This window comes from Pristiophorus japonicus, chromosome 13 (assembly GCF_044704955.1).
Source record: "Pristiophorus japonicus isolate sPriJap1 chromosome 13, sPriJap1.hap1, whole genome shotgun sequence".
NCBI lineage: Eukaryota > Metazoa > Chordata > Chondrichthyes > Pristiophoridae > Pristiophorus > Pristiophorus japonicus.
This window is the reverse complement of record NC_091989.1, coordinates 13,857,974-13,870,351: the sequence shown is the minus strand read 5'-3', so window position 1 is coordinate 13,870,351 and position 12,378 is coordinate 13,857,974. Positions and strand designations below refer to the sequence as shown.

The window sequence follows — 12,378 nt, the reverse complement described above, 5'->3', positions numbered from 1 at the left end:
ATATAGCACGCTTTACTGCCAATTAGATATTATTGAAAGCTAGTCACTGTTGTAATGTGGGAAATGCAGCAGCCAATATGCGCACAGCAAGCTCCCACAAACAGCAATGTGAAAATGACCAGATAAATCTTTTTTTTTTTAAACTGTTGCGCGTTGAGGGATAAATATTGGCCAGGACACCTGGGATAACTCCTCTGCTCTTCTTTGAATGGTGCCGTGGGATCTTTTACGTCCACCAGGGTGGACAAACGAGGCCTCGATTTAACATCTCATCTGAAAGACAACCACCTCATACAGTGCTGCACTGGAGTGTCAGCCTAGATTTTGTGCTTAGCTCTCTGGAGTGGGGCTTGAACCCATAACCTTCTGACTCAGAGGCAAGAGAGCTACGCACTGAGCCACGGCTGATACCCGTCAGGAGAGAAAGACGGCAGGTAGGGGATGAATGCAACGAGCACAACACCATAATTGAGCTATGAGTATTTTCCCCCACCTCTATATTTTTTTTCTCCTCTCCCTCTTGGTTTGCAATAAAGTGGATTGCAGAGAAATTCGCTGTACAGTGTACGTACTGATCAGCATATTATAACAAGGGCTGTCTCAACCAATGCAGGAAAGTGGAGCTGAGGGAGAAGATCAGCCATGATCTTACTGAATGGCGGAGCAGGCTCGAGGGGCCGAATGGCCTGCTCCTGCTCCTAATTCTTATGTTCTTATGTAATCATGCTCAATTACTGAAATCCCCCAGTTTCGGCTGTTTTACCAAACAAAATGAGAACTCCATCGAATGGAGGAACTTCTTTTTGCGAGCAAGATATTTGCTTGTATTATAGAGTGGCTGTTTCACATCTGGGTTCAAATTAGGAACAGGAGTAGGCCATTCAGTCCCTTTGTCATTCAATGAAATCATAGCTGGTCTGTATTTTAACTCCAATTACCCGCCTTTGTTCCACATCCTTACCTAACAAAAACCTGTCGATCTCAGTTTCGACATTTTCAATTAACCCCCTAGCCTCAAAAGCTCTTTGAGAGTTCTGGATTTCCACTATCCAACATCGTCCCTGAATGGCCAAAGCTTTAATTTTATGGTTACGCCCCCTAGTTCTGGAGTTCCCCCAAATTCAATGGGCACACAGAGAGGGAGGTTGCAATTTGGTCAACTTATGCCAGAATCATGTAGAAATCCAGACTGTGAGGCCAGCCCAATAATAAAAATTAAAAGATCTCAACTACTCCCGGGAGAACCGATTGCAAAAACTGCCTGCTTTCAGTCCCGTCAATCCCTGATCAGACCTCCCAGCAGCTACTGTGTCTGTTTAATGCTGGAATCTGGAGCCCATCCCAGATGTGGAGGAGAAGAGAACAGAGTGCAGAATTATCTGAAGGTTGGGGAATTATGGGTCGCAACAAAGGTTGGCCGAATACTTTGTCGTCGGTTTCTGGGGAGTCTGGAGACGGGATTTCTGTTCTAAAGTGATATTCATAAGATTTAAATTCGGAGGGGACTCCAGAGGTACATGATTTGGCAAAATGCCTAGTGAGTAATTTTACAATTGGGCGACAACCCATTCAGTTCCAGGTTTTGATTATACCATTTTCTTTTGTGTTCAGGCTGAATCAACTTTATTTCTTTGACAAGTTCCAAAGGGCTTGTGTAACTTCTCTCCATGTTCAAATTGGGTGACCTTGTTCTGGCACTGGATCAAAAGGCATATTTTGTCGTATGCATTCAGCTTATCATTGGAACTTGCAGCTCTTTCAGCTGCAACCTTGTGCTTCTACCCACACTGTACATTTCTTTTTATCCTTCCTGCGCAGCGCAGGAACTGACAGTAATAATAAACTAGCTTCAAACCCTCTTACGAGTAAATAACAATAGAGTATTGTCCTGCACAGACATTTTCCATCTTCTTCTCCAAAGTTTCTTTGCTGTTACATAAGAACTAGGAGCAGGAGGAGGCCATTCGGCCCCTCGACCCTGCTCCGCCATTAAATAAGATTCATGGCTGATCATCTACCTCAACTCCGCTTTCCTGAACGATCCCCATAATCCCTCGATTCCCTTAATATCCAAAAATCTATCGACCTCTGTCTTGAATATACTTGGCTGTTGCTGATTTAGAAAAGGACATGATTTCATCACAACCGCAATTATTGCTACAGTTTGAATAGATGTTCTGGTGTTCTTTATGAGTGACCACAGAATGAGGGCCTGATTAGAGCACAAAGTGCTGAATGTCTGCTACACCACTAGAGAAACCTGCATGGAATGTTTATTGTAACTATTAGCAGATTGACTCATTTTCAAATTCATTCAATCTGCCCAAGGATTCCTTGAGAATTCTCTCACGGAGCTGTTTTAATTCGCTGCACTTGCTTGAGGAATGCAAGCTTTTAACGCACATAAACATCTGCTCCAATGACCAACTGGGTCACTTGTCCCCATGAATCTATTTACCCAGTTCCACCGACCCCTCCTCCTCCTCCTTCACTGAGAGGGTTGTGAATCTTTTGAATTCACTGCCCCAGAGGGTTGTGGATGCTGAGTCTCCGAGTATATTCATGAAAGATAGAAAGTCTTGCATTTATATAGCACCTTTCACGACCACCAGATGTCTAACAAAGCGCTTTACAGCCAAAGTACTTTTGGAGTGTAATCGCTGTTGTAATGTGGGAATCAAGAGATATGGAGATCGGGCGGGAAAGTGGAGTTGAGGTTCAATGATCAGCCATAATCTTTTTGAATGGCAGAGCAGGCTCCAGGGGCCTTATGGCCGACTCCTGCTCCTAGTTCTTATGTTCTTCCTTCCCTCTTCTGAAGACTCATGTTGGGTGTGGGTGTCGCCAATATTCTCTGCCGGTCCCGCACAGCTTGGCTTTTCCAAGGGTTAATTTTGCGCGAGACTGTGAATGGGAAGCACAGCCCCTTAAAGGGGCCGCACGGCCAAAACAAAATTAGGGGGAACTTTGTCACCCACCCCACCCAAAATAGCCGTTTGCCCCTCATCTCCAATAATTAAGAAATAAGTGTTAAAGAAAAACACAATTTTTTAAATGTCCATATGATTTTTCCCCTGGGTTGCTCGCAGTAGATTGATCTTTAATTCAGGTTGACTCCAGGACACTGCTGCAGGGTTGGCAACCCTGCAGCAAGTAGGTCACAGATAAATTCCATTTACAGCGTCTGTACCAATCAGCATATTAACAAAGTCTGTTTTCATTGAGCTGAGCCCAGATGTAGCTTTATTAACATGGGGAGGCTTAAGGGTGCATGTTATGTTCCTCAGTATACAGTGTCCAGGCTCAGAGAGCTGTGCCCATGGTGATCTACAAGGACATTGACTCATCCTCTTGCTTATTCCCTTCTCTTTGTGATAAAGCATCCTTTGTTCTGTGTTTATCCCTTCCAACGTGACCTAGACCACATTTGGAATCATGGCCATGAATTTGCATTCTATGAGTCCAGAGCATTTAGTGTACCTACCACAGTGCGGTGCAACAAGACTCTGCTTTGCTTCAGTCTCGGTTCAGATTTCTCCTTCAGTTCCATCAACTGACTCAATGTACTGCGGTATATTTAAGCACAGAATACTTAAGCCTAGAACACTTTGTTTTCTTTTCAAGTTTTCTTCCACCTCTCCTAAAGGTGCCGACTTATATTCCACCAGTCACACAACACGTCACACACAAATCATACATACATACATACACGTCACACACATACACAAATACACATACACACAAAAACCATACACACACACACAAAAACCATACACATACACACACACACAAAAACCATACACATACACACACACACACACAAAAACCATACACATACACACACACAAAAACCATACATACACATACACACACACACACACACACAAACCATACACATACACAAAAACCACACACATACACACACACAAAAACCACACACATACACACACACAAAACCATACATATACACACACACAAAAACCATACATATACACACACACAAAAACCATACATATACACACACACACAAAAACCATACATATACACACACACAAAAACCATACACATACACACACAAAAACCATACACATACACACACACAAATCATACACACACACACACAAATACATACAAATCATACACACACACACACAAATCATACACACACAAATCATACACACACACACAAATCATACACACACGCACACACAAATCATACATACACACACAAACCATACATACACAAATCATACATACACACACAAATCACACACACACACAAATCATCACACACACACAAATCATCACACACACACAAATCATACATACATACACACACACATACATACACACACAGATCAACCAACACAGCACAGACCAAGGATGGAACCAATGGTTTAACTGGTCTGTATGGTCAAACACCATTGGCAGAGCTAAGCGTAATGCTTTGAATGAGGACAATTGCATCTTCAATCTGCAGTTTTGAAGACTGCAAGAAGTGAACACGTTCAACCAATGAGGAAAATGCAGAGGGAGACCACGGCCGAGCCTCCTGAACTATTAGGCGTTGTCTGTTGTGTAAGCTACAATGTCGGGCCTATTCACACGGCAACACGATATCAAACCAAGACAGCACATTCAGCTCCGCCAACCCAGAATGGACCCATCTCAGTATCTGCTGCTGCGCAAAAGCTGCAATCTCTTGGAACGATGAACTCATACAGTCTTGGACGGATTGAGGCCCCGCCATTCGAAAATCCATGAGATGCGCATGCTTAACACCCCATTATATTTCCCGTCAAAGCTTTATGATGGGGAGGCAGAAAGCCCTCGGGGAGACAAGAGAACCTTGGAAGGGAGATTCAATAGTTGGGAAGAAAACCCGAGGTCACTGCGGAAGTGAAGCACCTCAGTTTGTGTAATAAATCCCGTGGCTCTGGAGTTACAGACTTACACGTCAACTCCAGGGGGCCAACAGCATGCCACGTGACTCAGATTTAAATCGGGAAGCTCCCCAATCGTTCAATTGGATGACTCTGTGCAGCGCTAAGCCAAGAGTAGGAGTAAATGGATACTTTTCAGAATGACAGGCAGTGACTAGTGGGGTACCGCAAGGTTCTGTGCTGGGGCCCCAGCTGTTTACATTGTACATTAATGATTTAGACGAGGGGATTAAATGTAGTATCTCCAAATTTGCGGATGACACTAAGTTGAGTGGCAGTGTGAGCTGCGAGGAGGATGCTATGAGGCTGCAGAGTGACTTGGATAGGTTAGGTGAGTGGGTAAATGCATGGCAGATGAAGTATAAAGTGGATAAATGTGAGGTTATCCACTTTGGTGGTAAAAACAGAGAGACAGACTATTATCTGAATGGTGACAGATTAGGAAAAGGGGAGGTGCAACGAGACCTGGGTGTCATGGTACATCAGTCATTGAAGGTTGGCATGCAGGCACAGCAGGCGGTTAAGCAAGCAAATGGCATGTTGGCCTTCATAGCGAGGGGATTTGAGTACAGGGGCAGGGAGGTGTTACTACAGTTGTACAGGGCCTTGGTGAGGCCACACCTGGAGTATTGTGTACAGTTTTGGTCTCCTAACTTGAGGAAGGACATTCTTGCTATTGAGGGAGTGCAGCGAAGGTTCACCAGACTGATTCCCGGGATGGCGGGACTGACATATCAAGAAAGACTGAATCAACTGGGCCTGTATTCACTGGAGTTCAGAAGAATGAGAGGGGACCTCATAGAAACGTTTAAAATTCTGACGGGGTTAGACAGGTTAGATGCAGGAAGAATGTTCCCAATGTTGGGGAAGTCCAGAACCAGGAGTCACAGTCTAAGGATAAGGGGTAAGCCATTTAGAACCGAGACGAGGAGAAACTTCTTCACCCAGAGAGTGGTGAACCTGTGGAATTCTCTACCACAGAAAGTTGTTGAGGCCAATTCACTAAATATATTCAAAAGGGAGTTAGATGTGGTCCTTACTACTAGGGGGATCAAGGGGTAAGGCGAGAAAGCAGGAATGGGGTACTGAAGTTGCATGTTCAGCCATGAACTCATTGAATGGCGGTGCAGGCTCGAAGGGCCGAATGGCCTACTCCTGCACCTATTTTCTATGTTTCGATGCAGGAAGGGGCCGGCTTTGATTCCTGGCCTGTGCTGAAATAGTTAACTGCATTCAGTTTCCCAGCGGCTGACCACTATCCGGTGACACGCACTGGACCACGCATTTTCTCACGTGTGCGTACACGCAGGTGAAGAAAGAAAACGTGCTGATGTTTTGGTTCTCGGTCCTAATCAGGTATTGACGATCAGTCACACTATGGAACGCCAGTAAGGCTGCAATTGAAGCCTGCCCTCCCAGTGTTATTATCCTCGCGTGTTCCCCGACCGGTTCAGTAGAATCACAGAATGGTTACAGCACGGAAGGCGGCCACTCGGCCCATTGAGCCCTTGCCGGCTCTCTGCAAGAGCACCTCAGTACTGTGCAGATGGCTCAAGCCAGACTTGCTGTAACAGATCCGCTGCACCTAGCAGGTGGTTACAAAGCAAAGCGTACGAGTGGCTGGACGGCAGCCCAGGGCACTGCACAGCTTTGTCTGGGTATGGTGCAAAATAACTCACTGGCCCTGCCGGCTATTTGAGTGACTATTTAACTGGAGGTGCTCAGTGAGAGTCTGTTGTACACATGGAATGCACAGATTTGAGCACGATTTTCATTCGTTTAGACAGATGTCATATTGTTTGTTTCTTTGTATTAAGCTAGGAATGATGGCTCCCTGTGGACTCGGGCTGTAATTAAGGTTTCAGGATATATTTGACTATACACCTGTTGTAATTTATTAAATATCTTTTTTTTTAAAAAGCAAGGAACTTAATGAAAACAAGTGAAGTTTGTCTTCTCTCGCCCTGCCCGGAGAGTTGTGACTATAGCTGGTGCAGGGTTCCATTGGTGTCTGACCAACGCTCCCACATAGCCGGATCACCGGCTTTTAGATAGGAAAAACCACGCATGCGCAGTACTTTGAATGGGCCGTTCAGCCCCTTAAAGGGGCCGCCCACCCCCCAAAAATTAACAGGAACATTATGGGGCTGAAATTGAGCCTTGCCCCAAAATGGGGCGCACTTACTAACCGCTGAAGTTTTTCTCCACCCCAGCGCCTCGCTGATGTGTCACAACGTCCCACCCCTTCAGTTAAAGGGGAGGGCCGCTGCGAATGCTGCATACTTTTAAGTTAGGTCCACTGGGCCACCAGGAAGGTTTTTGGCCAGGCCAGTGGTCTGGCAGCCAAGAGGGGGGTTGTCGGGCTGCCTGTTGACGGCCCAGCTGAACCCGTGGGCATCATTGTTGGCCCCGACCTGGCCGTCGGTCGACAAATAAAACATATAATATATGGCGTCCGCGGCAGTGTGCCCTCCCCTTTAAGGGCGGACGTGCCGTCCAGGCACACACAGCTTCCCGCCGGGGAAAGTGGTCAGTGGCACCGACCAGCGGCACTGCTCCCGTGGGGCAATTTCCCACCGGGATTGGAAAGGGAGTCGCTGCTGGTCAGTTGGGGGGGGGTCAGCACGTGCCTGGCGGGGCGGGAGTGTTGCCGGAGCGGTAGCGATTACTGCTGGGAAACCCAGGTGGGGCAATTTCAAAAACGGTCTTTACTCCGTGCCGACTAAAGACGGCCACCACGGCTATTAAATAAAGCGGCAGTTTCGGCCCCTCTGTGTCTGACAGCCTCTGGTAGCTCAGCCAGTTGGTCATCGATCACACGGAGTCGAGAGCGTGAGTGTCAGCGGTTCTACTACCGGGCGGAGCATCACAGCCAGGCCCCATCGCATTTTCACTGATTGTCCACGCAAGTGTGCTCTCCAGCAGGAATCAACTGCTTCCCAATCATGAGCAGGAATCCAGGGTGATTTTGTTCCCCCCCCCGCCACACCTAGCCCCGGGTGTACCTCACCCTTGAGGTGTCTACTGTACATGGTCCATGCCTCTGAGCCATACAGGAGGGCAGGTATTACTACATGAAGACCATGAGCTTGGTGGCAGATTTGAGGGCCTGGTCATCGAACACTCCTTTCCTCAGGCGGCCGAAGGCTGCACTGGCGCACTGGAGGCGGTGTTGAATCTTGTCGGCGATGCCTGCTCTTGTTAATAAGAGGCTCCCGATGATGAAGGTACCTCACCCAAGGCCCCGGCTAAAATCAGCTAACTCAAGACTCGCAACCAAACATGGCACCTTTTGGCTCACGTGGACGTGTCCTGCACCAGCTGGTGTCTTTCGCAGCCGATATAAAACATTTAAAAAAATGAAAGAATCTGTGGCATTTCTGCTGATTACAGAGGGTCCTGAATTAGTGTACTGGGTAGTAATTCAATGGGGCACTGCGATCCCATTTGAATCCATGAGAGTGAAGCTTCAACAGCTTATGAGAATCTGGCTTACACACGTGGCTGAACGTTTTATTTTCCTGTTATGGGCTGGGTTGCTGAGGGCTTTGAGGGTGTTGTAGCTGAAAGGGTCACAAAATGATGATGCAAGTCCTGAGGCTACATGGCACCTTCCAGTGAGCACCAGGTTTGATTCCAGCAGCAGAGTATGTGGTGCGAATATGTATTCACAACTTGCATTTATATCACGCCTTTAACATAGTAAAACGTCCCAAGATGCTTCACAGGGAGCGTTATCAAACAAGGAGACATTAGGCGAGGTGACCAAAAAAGCTTGGACAAAGAGATATGTTTATGGACGGAGTTCCAGAGCAGCTGAAGGCACGGCTGCCAATGGTGGGGCAATTAAAACTGGTGATTATAGCAACACGCTATAACGTATATCATCATCATAGGCAGTCCCTCGAAATCTTGCTTCCAGTCTAAAAATGAGTTCTGAGGTGACTGTACAGTCCAATAAGGGAATTACACAGGTGGGACAGGTTTGCCGCATGCTCCTTCCGCTGCCTGCGCTTGTTTTCTGCATGCTCTCGGCGATGCGACTAGAGGTGCTCAGCGCCCTCCCGGATGCTCTTCCTCCACTTAGGACGTACCCTACAGAATAATGTACACTATACATCCCGCCGTGTATTAAATATATTGTGCAACGTATTACACAGTACACACACCCAAAATACATTAAATAATCTGCTACAGAATATATTTTATTGTACACCTCCAATGCATACAATATAATGCACCGTGTATAAGATATTATTTTACGTTATATTTCCTTTGTATAAAATACAAATCCCAGTCTATATATCCACTCCCGACCTGGCTAAGCAGCAGATTGAGACACGAGTTCCCACCACGGGACAGTCAGTCAGCTGTTTGCTGGCAACACTTACAGCTAAAAAAAAACTAAAAGAGCCATCGTCAATTTTCCACTATCACAAAACCTATATTTAGGCTGTCATGTGAAATTTTCTTGATTGAACAAGTGTAATGAGATGGAAATGTAATCTAATTCAGTCGATTTACCTCAATGCAAAGTACAAAGACAGATTTTTTTTTATTACAAAATTACAGACTAGCTGGGTGTGAAATATAATAACTACAATGTAATCCTTAGATATGCATTAAAGGGAAAGGTATCTCTGGGGTAAGTACCACTCCTGATAGGCACTTACCCTCTGGATACCCTGCCTGGCCTTCAAACAATTCTTTTCCTGCTTTAGTTGCATTTTTCTCACTACTTCTAATGAGTAAGTGCTGGGTCTGGGGTCACCTGAGGTAGTGCCAGGACCAGGTCTCCGACACATGTTCCAGTGTCCTGGGGTGCTTCCCTGACCAAAAACCTCTTTTCCTCTCCCTCGTATCTACCCTCGCTGTTGCATTTGAATCATTGCTCACCCCAATCCCCATAGAATTACAGCACAGAAACAGGCCCTTTGGCCCAACAAGTCCATGCCAGTGTTTATGCTCCACACAAGCCCGCTTCATCTCACCCCATCGCATTTCCTGCTATTCCTTTCTCCATCAAGTGTGCATCTGGCTTCCCCTTGAAGGCTATTCGTCTCAACTATCCTTGTGGAAGCAAATTCCACAATCATACCAGTGTTTTAAACAAATCTGCATTTCGGGCCTGTATCAGCAGGCTGCCTGTTGCCAGAAGAACGCCGGCCTATGAAGGCATCAGGGCAGATCAGGCTATCAGCTGATCACTCAAAATCCTAAGTGTTAGGATTTGAGAAACCTATGCTTCTCCAATTCTGCCCTCCTGAGCATCCCCGGTTTTAATCGCTCCACCATCGGTGGTCGTGCCTTCAGCTGCCGAGGCTCCAAGCTCTGGAACTCCCTCCCTAAACCTCTCCGTCTCTCTATCTCTTTCTCCTCCTTTAAGAAGTTCCTTAAATCCCCCCTCTTTGGCCAAGCTTTTGGTCACCTGTCCTAACATCCCCTTATGTGGTTCAATGTCAAGTTTTGTTTGCAAGAGTTCCTGTGAAGCGCTTTGGGGCATTTCACTACATTAAAGGTGCTATATAAATGCAATTTGTTGTTAGTTGAGAGAGCTACACGATACACAGTCATCGTATCTGTGTAGTGTCAGCTTAGAGTAGTTGGCAACACGCTCACCTACAAGCCCAGAAGGTTGTGGAGTGGGTTGAAGCCGCAGTGTGGATCTGAGCACATAATCCAAGCTTTCACTTCAGTGTGGTATTCAGAGGGTGCCGCATTACCAGAGACGATGAATTTCCAGTGTGGCGGTAAACTGAGGCCCTGTCTAAGTGAACATAAAGGATCCCATGGCCCATTCTGAGGAGAAGCAAGAGAAGGGGCCAGGACATCATTCACCCCTCAACCAACATCACCAAAAAATACAGATAATCTAATCAATCATCCCTTTGCTGTCTGTGCGACCTTGCTATCTGCAAATTGGCTGCTGCTTTTCCCTGCAATAACAACAGTGACTACTATTTTAATTTTAAAAAAGTAACCTAGTTGCAAAATGCTTTGGAATATCCCGAGGACATGGTAGGTGCCATATAAACGCAACTTCTTTTTTCACCATAATCTAACAAAGTTGCCCTGTTGTGACATGCCACTAATAGAGAAATACAACACCCAAAGGGGTTAATATGGGTGTGTGGTAGGGGCACGAGGCACATCACTATGTAACAGCATTCACCGTGCAGGGGAACATTGCTGAAACCTACAATCCTACTGCCAGACGTGGACGCTGTCTGGGCTCTTGCTATGCACTGCACTGATCCACTGCACCCGCAGGAGGAGGATTGGGACCAGCTCATGCCGTCTGTCAACGGTATTGCAAAACGACAGCTCGGGTAACACAACAAGATCATAAACCAGCGTAATTATACGCTAGGTCACCTGCTATGACAGCACGTAGCTGGAATCTTGCTCTTGGTGGGAGGCCAGAAATTCCACTCTTATTTTAAGCTCTGATTAATGTTCTAATGGGACATGTTCTTGACATTTCAGCATTAAACTCGCTCTGAAAGGGGCTTAAATGAAGCGACACAGGATGATTGGATAGCTGTGGCATTAAGATTGTCAGCGCTCTTGACTAGATGGACGTATCATTTGTCTGATGTTAGTTAGCTTTCCTAGCTATGGAGAGGGAGGGTTGGAATTGGAAGTTCTTTCGTATAATGCTCTTGAGTGATTCAGTAAAGAGGACCAAGCCTTGTCGACTTGGAGATGGTTCCAAGGAGAACGGCTTTGCCTCCGAGGCATAGAAAATAGCATAGGTCCAATGGGTGCAAATAAAGCTGGGAGGCAACAACAAATCAATTTAAGATGTAATTGTTTGCTTTAACTTAGACAATACTGATTTCTAGTTTAATGGTCCTACATGTGTCAGCTGTAGCTCAGTGGGTAACACCCAGGAGCTCCTAATCTAGGCTGACACTTCAATGCAGTATTGAGGGAGTTCTGCACTGTCGGAGCTGCCGTCCTTCAAGTGAGACATTAAACCGAGTGTCCCTTCTGCCCTCTCAGGTAGACATTAAAGGTCCCACAGCACTATTCAATTAGAACAACAGGGCAGTTCTAGCCTACACCGATTCCTCAACCAACATCTAAAACAGATTACTTAGTCATTTATTTAATTGCTGTTTGTGGGAGCTTGCTGTGCACAAATTGGCTGCTCGGTTTCCTACATTACAACAGTGACTACACTACAAAAGTACTTCATTGGCTGTAAAGCACATTGGAACTTCCTGAGGTTATGAAAGATGCTACCTGACCCCAGTACAGTGTCATCACCCCTTTAATATAATACACTGAGCCCCCAGTACAGTGACACCACCCCTTTAATATAAAGCAGTGACCCCCCAGTACAGTGACACCACCTCTTTAATAGAAGGCAGTGAACCCCCATTAGTTTCACCACTCCTTTAATATAATGCAGTGACTCCCCGGTAGTGAC

The 12,378-nt window shown here is 46.1% G+C and overlaps 1 protein-coding gene across 28 annotated transcripts in view; it reads right to left on the bottom strand.

Moving 5' to 3' along the window:
* The window catches only part of celf2 (cugbp, Elav-like family member 2), a 654,485-nt gene that overhangs the window by 189,084 nt on the left and 453,023 nt on the right, over positions 1–12,378 (bottom strand). The gene's annotated exons all lie outside the window — the stretch shown is intronic.